At 35.5% G+C, this 12,193-nt stretch overlaps 1 long non-coding RNA gene across 1 annotated transcript; it reads right to left on the bottom strand.

The window, feature by feature from the left end:
• Positions 1–224: 224 nt before the first annotated feature.
• LOC138888986 (uncharacterized) lies at positions 225–1,216 on the bottom strand. Its single transcript, XR_011406515.1, has 2 exons — positions 1,036–1,216; positions 225–891 (listed from the first exon to the last, which is right to left on the bottom strand). It is a non-coding gene; the product is annotated as an uncharacterized lncRNA (long non-coding RNA).
• Between the last annotated feature and the right edge of the window lie 10,977 nt (positions 1,217–12,193).

A 12,193-nucleotide genomic window follows, 5' to 3' on the forward strand; every position in this document is an offset into this window, starting at 1 on the left:
TCGGTTATTGATCCCTCATATACTCTGGGAGTGGTGTTGTTCAACAATTACCTAAATGTGCACTCTCTCCCGAGTTATGCATACTAAATAGGCACAGCTAATTGAGAGCTCTTCAATTAATTACAATAAGAACGTAGTTTAACAAATAGAGATTATACTACGGTTCAATTATATAAAAACATAACAAGAATTTATCCTACAAAAGGTTCTATCAAAACTCTAGATAACAAATTAGCTATTCATAATAGTAAGTAAAACTACAATACTAAAAGTCATAACCAACAATGAAAAATAGGAAGAGGAAAGAAAAAAACTTGTAGAAGAATTCCCAAGCCTTGCTCCTATTGTGTCTCTCCTCCTTAGGTCAAATCTATGTCAAAAATATGTCCAATTTTTTTCTTTGCCGGCTTCCTTGGTTTAATATAGGGTTTTGGGATAAAAATCTCGTGTTTTGCACTTTAGTCCCTGAAATTTCCGCCTCCTGCCACGGTTCTACCGCGGTCGCGGTCAAACCGCGGCCAAACATGGCCTCTGATTCTTCAATTGTCTGCGTCTGCACTCTGCCGCGGTTCTGCCGCGGTCGCGGTGAAACCGCGGTTTTTCATCCTGTTCCGTTTGGAATTTGGACAAACGTAAAACATAAAAGTTGTAGCTATTTGAGTTATCTTTCCAACCATATATTATGGAACCCAAATGGAGTTCTGAGCAAAACGTTATGTCTATTTTACTAGACAGTGCGCAATATGCCTCTTCGAGTTTTCGTTTTGTTGTTTTATCATCCGTTGATCCCCGAACGCGATCCCGGCTTAATTCCTTGAGCTCTTATTCAGACTTCAAAGTTCCAAACCACTTAAATTCATTCCATAACATCTATATAGCTCGGAATCACTCCTACAAGGCATAAAACACACCGTTAGTGCAAAACACTAGCGATTCAAGCGCAAACTCAACTAAAGTGCAGTAAATTAGAGTGTAATAATCGACTAAAATACGTAATTATAGCCTATCATCAGAAATCCAGAGAGAATCAAGAACCTTAGAAGGTACGGGAAAACTTTCATTTGGAAGTATAAAGCTATTCATATTAGAACCTTCATAAACTCTTGCAATCTCCACACTTCCTTCTTTTTTAGTAAGTGGAGAGGAGAATGAAATAAAGAAAATGGGGTTCTTGAATTAAGTTAAAAGTTTGTCAATTGTTAGTATAACAAGGTTGTGATCAGTGCTAAGAAAATGTCAGGGGTCATAGTAAATAAGAAGAAGCAGAGAAGAGAGATGAAGACTCAACATGGAGTGAAGAAAACAGTGTAAGAAGCAGAGAAAGAGGGAGAAAAAGAGAGGAAATAACGAAATAGGAATAACAAGCTCCCTATAAGTAGCAGGAGTCCGACTCTGGAAAATGGGGCTGCTGTTTTACTGTTGAACTAGCATATATACCAATATAATATATAGCTATACTAATAGGGTATATAGTTGGAATGAATTGTATAGAAAGTCAAAGTTGTTTAACATTTTTATTATCAAAGTTTTCCATATACTCTGTTAAGAGAAAGAAGATCCAATTTGTATATTTTATACCACCTTACCGTTTCTCTCTTTTCTTATATCAGGTTTCCTGTCTCTATTTTATGCTACGACGTGCTTCTTTTTCTGTTTCTTATTTCTTTTATTGGTCACTTCTTGCAATTTTCTCTCTTGTTAACTTTTCTTATTATTTTAAACTAAACAATTACATACTCTCTATAAATATAAACTCAAAGGAGGGAATAAAAATGACACAATTTGAAAGGTAACATACAGAGTATTATAATGTTGCAGTGTTAGGTTGTTCATCTTCATTCTTGGTTGGTTTAGTTTCCGTGCTTATAAGCCACTCTGATCTGATGCCATGGTAATTACGTTCCTATATACTCCACCCCTCGCGACTTCTTCAAGGCTTATTTTTTTTCCTTTCACTGGGTTTCTGCACATCGACAAAGTACTGCAGATCTTTCAAATGCTTTTCTTGAAGTATATGTGCATATTCACCAAAATAAATGCTCTGAAACTGAAATGTGAGACAATGGCCCCCCATGCAAGATCCAAACAACTGTATAATATCATAGTACCATGAAATAGCAAAGAGTAAGAATTGTTGATATTAAGATGTTTTAGTATGTTCCGACATCAATAGGTGCAGGAGGCAGTATCATTATCCGACTTCAGGCTAAATCTATTAGAAAACAAAGCAGATGTAGATAAAATATGAGGCAAAGAGAGCACTAAAAGTACTTTCAGCCGTTACAATTTTTAAGGAAGAAACCGAACAGGTGGGAGAAAGAAGAGGGAAAATAAGGAAATATAGGAAATTGATTTTGCCTGTTATATTATGGATGCAATTAAAGCCTTAATTTTTTTGAAACGGTGCCTCTGTGACTTCTACGGAGGTGTAACCGTGAAATTAAAACCTGAATTTTTTAAATTTAATTTAATGGGATGAAAATCCCAAAAAAAAGGAGAAATTAGATAAATATTTGCTTGTTTATAAGAGGTGCCACATCACCTTGTCTTGCTCTAATAAATTATCTAGAAAGTCTAAGGAAAGATAAATTGTAGTTTAATCAAATAATTTTTATGATTAATACTATTAAATAGTTTTCTTAATAAATATTTCAAAACACTAACCCGTTTGGACATACAAAAGTTTTCCTTTTTTTCCTTTTTTTTAAAACAATTAAAATCTTCCCAATTTTTTCAATTTCACTTGAAAATGTATTTTTAAATTTGAAAAACTGGTTCTTACCGGTTTTTCAATTGAAAATGAGAATTTGATAGTTTTTAATTTTATATATTTACCTTATACTTTTAAATTTATAAAATGACCCCATCAATTATTAACCCATGTTTGATAATAGTGGTAATAGCAGTGGAAAGGGGACTATGTTAGAAAATGTGATATTGATTTTGCATCTTCTGTGTATTGCAGTAAAGCAGAATATGATAACAGTTAAACAATAGCATGTTTGATTGTTTATTTCAAGTAAGATAATCAAATTGGGGTGATTTTGATTTTTTTTTATAAGTTATGGAGTATAAATCATGTTTTATGATTTTGAAAAAAAAATATCCAAATATTTTGCAAAAATTATAACCAAAGACAACTTTATCTTCAATTCAAATTTTAGTGAAATTTCAAATTTGATTTTTTTTGGAATTCATGTCCAAACGCCTACGTATACTACACTTGTTACGAACCTATGGGATATTTTCTTGCGACAATATATCATTTTCGTTGATTATTCCTAGGTTTCAAAGTTATAAGGTCAAGAAACTAATATGCTAGAATTTGAAAATGAGCTAGTCTTGAAAGTAAGAGAAAGTAAAATTGTCCTTTCGTACTCACCATTAACACATACTTCATGCATGACGTAGACAAATTATTCCTTCAACCCACAGCCAAGGAAACTTTATTCTACTTCCTTTATTCTGCTTACCTCGTGACTCAAAGACACTGACTCATTTGTCTTCTTCCTTAAATATTCATCGTAGGAATCTAAAACTTCTTGATAGAGAGCAATTAGCCAAAGTTTCTAACTACGTACACTTTTCGTTTTTGGGGGGTCCTATTGCCCCAGGAACTTTTTGAAATGGAATTGTTGCCACCTTAAATGTTGACGTGGCAATATATACACATTTCACTCGTTTTGAGAGAGTGAGAAGCCAAAAAATTTATTTACTAGTCTTTTTTTTTTCTTTTCTTTTTCTAGCTTTTTTGTCTTTTACTTCTCTTTCTTCTCCCCCATATAACAAAGCCACTATTTTGATTGAGTTTTGTCTTGTCTTGGTGCTTGTGCAAGTTTTATTCCTTTTTGAGCTGGTTTTTGACACCTTGTCACCTTGTTGATCAAGCATGCAATCAAGCACAATTTGTGCGCCTTTGGGACTATTTTGTACATATTTCTAATCAAAAATTAAGCAAGAAGGAGTGTAAAATGCATCATATTTCCTAATTATCAGTTCGCACGGGCCAGTGCGGCACCGGGTGCCAGCCACACCTCCCAAGGTTGGGGCGTGACAAAAAGAATCAATTCCAAAAGAAAATACTAAGTTCTTAATCAAAAATCAAAAAGTTAACTTAAAAGTCGACCCCTGGGCCCACGTCTCGGAATCCAATAAAAGTAGCAAAATTCGGAAGCACATTCGACCATGAGTCCAACCATACCAAATTTACTAAATTTCGATACAAAAATATGACTCAAATCCACAAATTAAACTCTTCAAATCCCTATCCTCAAACTCCCAAATTCCACCACAAAAACCTACAAACTAGGTGTGAAATTCAATGGGGAAACAAGAGTATTGAATAAAAATGATCACAAGTGACTTACCTCAAGAAACCTGTTGCGACCAAATACACTTACGCAAGTATACGTGATCGTCAAGTAATAGAGTAGTGAATAGAGTATCGTTCCCACGAAGACTTATGATTAACTTTTAACTGATTCAAACTCAAACAACTTATCGATTCAAGAGATTTCACACAAAATATATAAATGGCTAATTTACTACCTAAAACTATCAAGAAGTGAAATTCTGTAGAGCTTATGACTTGTACCGCCGATTTTGGGAAGATGTAAATTCTATAAAGATTACTATGTTGAGATTGTTAGGATTTCTTTATTATGGTTGATATTCAGTAAAATTTAGGCTTACCTAGTCCCTAAGACTATGTGCCATCACGAAACCCAACGGAGGGGAAATCGGGTCGTGACACCTTAAACCTTGTTTTCTTTCTATGGATGGTTTCCTAGTGGATTATCAGATTGAGACTTGGAGACTGATCCAATAATGGATCGCAGAAGGTTTATTAAGGACGTCTATAAGTGGTAAAAGTTTGGAGGAATTGGCAAAACATTATTTGGTGGATCTTATTAGCAGGAACTTGATCATGGTTAGAAGAAGGAGATTCAATAGTAAGATAAAAGCATGTGGATTGCATGATCTTCTTCGTGAATTCTGTTTGATTGAACCTGAAATGACAAAGTTTATGCGTGTTGAGGTAATTAACCCAGTCCCTACTCTCCCAACACAAAAGCATAATGGTCATCGCTTCAGTTTTCAAACTCGAAGTTATTCAGTTGGTGATTCTTGCAAGCTATTACCCCAGTTAACAAATCTATCTACTTAGTTTTTGAAAGAAGACTTTATTTAAAACTTGAATTTTTCTCCCGTTTTAGCCTTCTCAGGGTATTGGCCATCTTCGAGCAAAAGTTCCGTTTATTTCCGCTTGTGATTACCAAGTTATTTCAATTGAGATATCTCCAAGTTCAATCTTTCGACAATCTTCCTCCATCTTAGTGATCGACCTTTATGTATCAAGAGGTTTGTTTTTCCAACATCACTTTATAAGAGTCTGACTTTAGCTGGCCGGTTCTGTTTTGCTTGGGAAGATATATCAACTCTTGTCATGTTGCCAAATCTTGAAGAGCTCGAACTTAAAAGGAATACAGTGAATGATCCAATATGGAGATTAAGTGATGAAGACAAGTTCGAAAACCTAAAGTTATTGTTACTTAGTGAGCTAGATTTTGGGCATTGGGAAGCTAGCAGCGAAAGCTTCATAAATCTAAAACGCCTTGTTCTGAGAAATTGCATCAACCTGAAAGAAATTCCATCAGATTTTGGGGAAATCTGTACTTTGGAGTCAATTGAGTTATATAATTGTAGCACTATTGCTGAGGGATGTGCAAGAAATATTGAGTAAGAACAAGAGGACATGGGAAATAATTTCATGAAAGGTCTACATCCATAACAATCGTCACATGAAGTTTTACATCACTCTTAAAAATTCTTCAATTCTTCACATAATTAATTACCTCATCTTTGAAATTAAAATGATCACTTCTACTTTTTATCTTGCATATATGCAGGGAATTGAAGCTTATTTTGAGGGATCATCTAACGCTATCTTCCAAATGCAGAACCTTTTCATTTGGATTTGGAAGAGTAAATTCTTTCTTTTATGTTCTTATCAGTTGTTAAATTTATATTTTTGGGAATAAACATGTTTAAATGTTTCACTCATTTGTGATTTAGTATTTTGTAAAGAATATAACTATTGGTTATTGCTTCCACGTCTTTAACAGCTATAGCGCATCGGCAGCAAAACTACTTTTTCCCTATGTCCTTGAATTTAAAAAGGTGTCTCTTTATATAGGAATTCAAGAAGGGGTTAATTAATCTTTTTTCTAAAAGTTGGCCTTGCTCTAATAAATTATCTAGAAAGTCTAAGGAAAGATAAATTGTAGTTTAATCAAATAATTTTTATGATTAATACTACTAAATAGTTTTCTTAATAAATATTTCAAAACACTAACCCGTTTGGACATACAAAAGTTTTCCTTTTTTTCATTTTTTTTAAAATAATGTTTGGTTATTAAAATCTTCCCAAATTTTTCAATTTCACTTGAAAATGCATTTTCAAATTTGAAAAACTGGTTCTTACCGGTTTTTCAATTGAAAATGAGAATTTGATAGTTTTTAATTTTACATATTTACCTTATACTTTTAAATTTATAAAATAACCCCATCAATTGTTAACCTACATGTTTGATAACAATGGTAATAGCAGTGGAAAGCGGACTATGCTAGAAAATGTGATATTGATTTTGCATCTTCTGTGTATTGCAGTAAAGCAGAATATGATAACAGTTAAACAATAGCATGTTTGATTGTTTATTTCAAGTAGGATAATCAAATTGGAGTGATTTTGATATATTTTTTTACAAGTTGTGGGGTATAAATCATGTTTTATGATTTTGAAAAACAGACATCCAAATATTTTGCAAAAATTATAACCAAAGACAACTTTATCTTTAATTCAAATTTTAGTGAAATTTTAAATTTAATTTTTTTTGAAATTCATGTCCAAACGCCTACGTATACTACACTTGTTATGAACCTATGGGATATTTTCTTGCGACAATATATCATTTTCGTTGATTATTCCTAGGTTTCAAAGTTATAAGGTCAAGAAACTAATATGCTAGAATTTGAAAATGAGCTAGTCTTGAAAGTAAGAGAAAGTAAAATTGTCCTTTCGTACTCACCATTAACACATACTTCATGCATGACGTAGACAAATTATTCCTTCAACCCACAGCCAAGGAAACTTTATTCTACTTCCTTTATTCTGCTTACCTCGTGACTCAAAGACACTGACTCATTTGTCTTCTTCCTTATATATTCATCGTAGGAATCTAAAACGAGTGCGGAACCAAAATATTGTTAATTTTTACTAAAAATACTTAAATAAGTATAAAAAAAAAAAGTTACCAAAGTATATATAACGTCACTAATAGTGGCGCTATACAGTAACGTTAACTGTATCGTTACTGTATAGCGCCACTATTAGTGGCGTTATACTGACAAACTTACATAGCGCCATTAATAGTGGCGTTATATGTCTTATACCCTGACCTCACCAATAATGTCTGGGTTCAATAATTTAAATGTGTATAAAGCCACTTTTTGTGACGCTATATAGAAATAAAAAAAAAACAACCCGGCTAGCCATTTTCTATATAAACATCGTATAATCGCTCCAGCTTCATTCAAAATTTTTTTTTAACTCTTGTTGCTTTCTATTGTTGTTAAATTCTCCAGCATTTTTTCATTATGTCTGAAGAACGTAGAATAAGAGTATCATTATATTGGGGGGTGAGGTTGTGATGAAGAATAACTCTGTGGGCTACAGTTTACCTGCTAAGTGTAATGTTAAATTGCCACTTTCAATTGAGTACGAAACATTGATATTGTTGTTATGCAAAAAAATGAGTGTGAGAAAACGTTCAGTGATACTCAAAGTAACCGGAAGATATCCGTATTCCGTTACGCCGCAAGGGGTTGCTTTTTACTCAGAGTTTAACATCGACGATGATGACACTTTGAGTGATTTCTTGAGGACTCCGGACGAATGCCGGGAATTTCTTGTAATCACAATGTTGGAGATGTACGTGAAGGTCGAAGACGTTCCAAAAAATGAGGTTGTGCGTAGTAGAGATAACCCCCAGTCATCGGGTGGTTATTCTGGATCAGTTTTTGCCTAACATGTTCCAGATGAAAGAATTTTTCTTGATTTAAATTTATCACCGTCGACGAATGAGCAGCGAGAAAATAATTTATACCCTGCTTTCCATAATTCACAAGAAGAGTGGTAAACTTCAATTTTCATTTGTGTTAATATGTATATTTTTGCGTATTGAATAAATTTTAACGCTCATTTATTTAATAGGGGGTACCGGCCGGATATGAATTTTACAAGTGACCCATCCGATAGTCATCACCTAACTGAAAACGTCCATCATGGAATGTCATCACATTACAACTTGTAAGTGAAAAGCTACAGCCATATATAAAGCATTTATTAATTTAGCAGCTTATATTTTTGTTGAAATGTGCAGTGAAAACGAGCAAGTTGAACTACCCGTACTCACTCAATTGCCCGAAAACGACGTATTACATCAAGGATCTGGCAGATGAACAGAGTGAGGAAGAGAACAGCGATTACGATAACAATGCCGATGAATCGGGAGACGAGACACCATTTGCTCGTGAGGATGGTGATGAAGAGGACGAGGAGGAAGGACCGGATTTGAAGAGAGCCCCCCATTGACGAAAAGTGAACGAGTCTGAAGTGTCGTTTCATTCAAGGGATATTCCTTATATTGATAAATTGCCAGCCGTGCCGGATGTGGAAGCTCTCACACGGGATTTTGATGAAATCCGGACAGCAATGTGGGATGAGTCTAGACCAACGGTGCTTGCAAAGGGGATGCTTTTTCCTGATAAAGCACGCGTAAGCAGGGCTTGTAAAATGCACAATGTTAAAGAGTGTCGTGAGATGCAGGTATCGGAGTCAAGTCCGACGGTATACAAGGCTATTTGCCGCAGGTGGTTTTGGCCATGTAATTGGATGTTGCGTGCGTCGAAGAAGAAAACAGGTATGTGGAAAGTGGGTAAATACATTCCCACCCACACATGCGAAATGGACACTTTCAACGGGAATCACTTCAACTTGGATATTGACTTGATATCTCTTGTACTTATTCCGCACATCGAAGCGTCCATAAGGTATAAAATCAAAGAGTGCATTACAGCAGTCTACCAGGAATATGGCCACACAATTACTAAAAGAAAGGCATATCTTGGGCGCAAAAGAGCGTTTGAAATAGTCTATGGTAACTGGGATAAGTCATTTGCAGATCTGCCTAGCTACATGGCTGCACTGCAACACTTTAACCCCGGAACAGTTATTGAATGGAAGCTTGAGCGGAGTCCGGGTAAACCAGAATATATATTCAATTACGTGTTTTGGGCGTTTAAGCCAGCAATTGATGGTTTTCCGTATTGCCGGCCCGTAATATCCATAGACGGAACTCATGTCTATGGAAAGTACGATATCAAGCTATTGATAGTCGTGGCTGTGGATGCAAATGGACAGATATTTCCTCTAGCCTTTGCTATTTGTGCAAATGAAAGCACAGAGACGTGGACAATGTTTTTGAACCACTTGAAAGAGCACGTTGTCAAACATCGTTCAGGTATTTGTCTAATATCTGATCGGCACGGGGGTATATTAAGTTCTGTGGAGAACCTTCCTGCCTGGCAAGAACCTTATGCATACCACCGTTACTGTGTGAGGCACTTTAAGGCCAATTTCAAGAAGGCACATCCCAAAAAAGATCTACATGATTTGATGTGGATGGCAGCAACAGACCACCAACAACATAAATTCCGGAGGCATATGGATTCTATCAGGCAAGAAGACGATGCAGCATATCGTTGGTTAATGCGACATGATCCTGAAAAGTGGACGTTGCATGCAGATGGTGGCAGACGCTGGGGAATTCTTACTACAAACGTGTCAGAATCCTTCAACGGGTTATTAAAGTCGGCAAGAGGATTGCCCGTCACAGCCATGGTGCGTATGTCGTTCAAGCAGATGGCGGAGAGGTTTGTACAACGGTCTGCAGCTGCAACGGAATTGATGGAAAGGGGTGTTGAATTTATGCCAGTGCCTATGAAGAGATTAGAGAAATACAGACGGCGAGCACATTGGCATTCCTTTTTGCAATATGATAACGAACGAGGTATTTTTGAAGTTCGCACCGCTATCCATAATAATCGGGGTAATAATGTACATACTGTAAATGAATCCACAAGGTTATGCTCATGTGGGAAATGGTCAATCTACCACATGCCTTGTTCACATGCCATCAAGTGTTTTCAACGTGTTGGTTATGCGGAGACCAACTATATTGATCAACAATATAGTGTTTCCAAATACCTAAACACATATAGTGGTCAGCTGCAACCAGTGGGTTCTGAGCATTACTGGCCCCCAGAACCATTTAAAATGGTGTGTAACAAGTCCTATTTACGTAAAAGACAGGTGCAGAAGAGAACGCGTATACGGAACCAAATGGATGTTAGTGATATCGTATATGCACGCAAATGTGGTATATGCTCGCAAACAGGCCACGACCGTAGAAAATGTCCTTTGGGTGGCAACAATAATCAAGCTCAGGGCGGGTGTTCTTCTATTGTACCTAACTACCCATGAGTTCATGTTGTAATAATTAGTTGTTATGTATACGATTTAAGTATTTATGAAATAATATTTTCTTGTTTGTTAATTATGATTTGTACTTTCCCTTTTTACCTATTTAAATAATAATTTAATATAATTATCGGTATATTTATTATGTGTGTTGTCTTGTCGCTATCACGATATTTAATACACAAATTATACATATGGCGCTATGTGTGTCTTGTTTTATAGTTTTTGGTATAGTAACACAACAACTTAAACTTAACTTCCACTTAAATTAAAATAAAATTAAGTACAACAAACAAGGAAAACATTACTACAACATAAACACAAACATAACATGCCAACATAATAAAAATAAATGACATATGAAAATGACACTAAACACATACACGTAAATGCTCCATCCTCAGTTGTCATTTATTCTTCGCTCCAACCACTTAAATCGTTCTTCCATTTGTTCTTTTTCTTCTTCTAACTCTTTCACTCTCGCCTTCACCTCCGCAAGTTCCCGTTTATATTTTTCGTTGCGTTCCTTGTGTGCTTCACAATTCCATTCAGCTCTCCATTTTTTATCTTCCACCTCCTTTAGTTTCTCCCTCATATCTGTAATAATTCTATCTGCCTCCTTTTGTATTCTATGCTGGTATAACAACATATTATGAAATTCCTGTAATCTATCCCTGTAGCTTTCCTGATAACATGGTTCCTCAGTCCATTCATCAAATTCACAAGTAGGTTCGTCAGGTTGCTTGTACAACTTGTTCATACAGCACCAATAGCGGCGTCCAACGTTAGCACCTTCCCACCCACAATCCATCATGCATGGTTTTCCACATAAGCAAATTGGTGGACGACCAGGTTGAGCCATTTGTGAACTATTTGCTTATAATAAAAACCTTACTTACTTTTAATGAAATATTTCTTGGGGGAAATTTTTAGCACACAAAATAACTACAATGACCCCATTATTTATAGGCTAAACAATACACATATAGCGCCATATCTAATGGCGCTATATTAGATAGCGCCATATCTAATGGCGCCATATCATGATGTTGACGAGACGACTTTATGTCAGCCGGTCACACATAGCTAATGGCGCCATATCATGATGTTTTCAGCTTTTTCAGTTCGACAAGACAAGACACACATATCGCCATATGTATAATTTGTGTATTAAATATCGTGATAGCGACAAGACAACACACATAATAAATATACCGATAATTATATTAAATTATTATTTAAATAGGTAAAAAGGGAAAGTACAAATCATAATTAACAAACAAGAAAATATTATTTCATAAATACTTAAATCGTATACATAACAACTAATTATTACAACATGAACTCATGGGTAGTTAGGTACAATAGAAGAACACCCGCCCTGAGCTTGATTATTGTTGCCACCCAAAGGACATTTTCTACGGTCGTGGCCTGTTTGCGAGCATATACCACATTTGCGTGCATATACGATATCACTAACATCCATTTGGTTCCGTATACGCGTTCTCTTCTGCACCTGTCTTTTACGTAAATAGGACTTGTTACACACCATTTTAAATGGTTCTGGGGGCCAGTAATGCTCAGAACCCACTG

The sequence above is a fragment of the Nicotiana sylvestris genome, chromosome 4, assembly GCF_000393655.2.
Source record: "Nicotiana sylvestris chromosome 4, ASM39365v2, whole genome shotgun sequence".
NCBI lineage: Eukaryota > Viridiplantae > Streptophyta > Magnoliopsida > Solanales > Solanaceae > Nicotiana > Nicotiana sylvestris.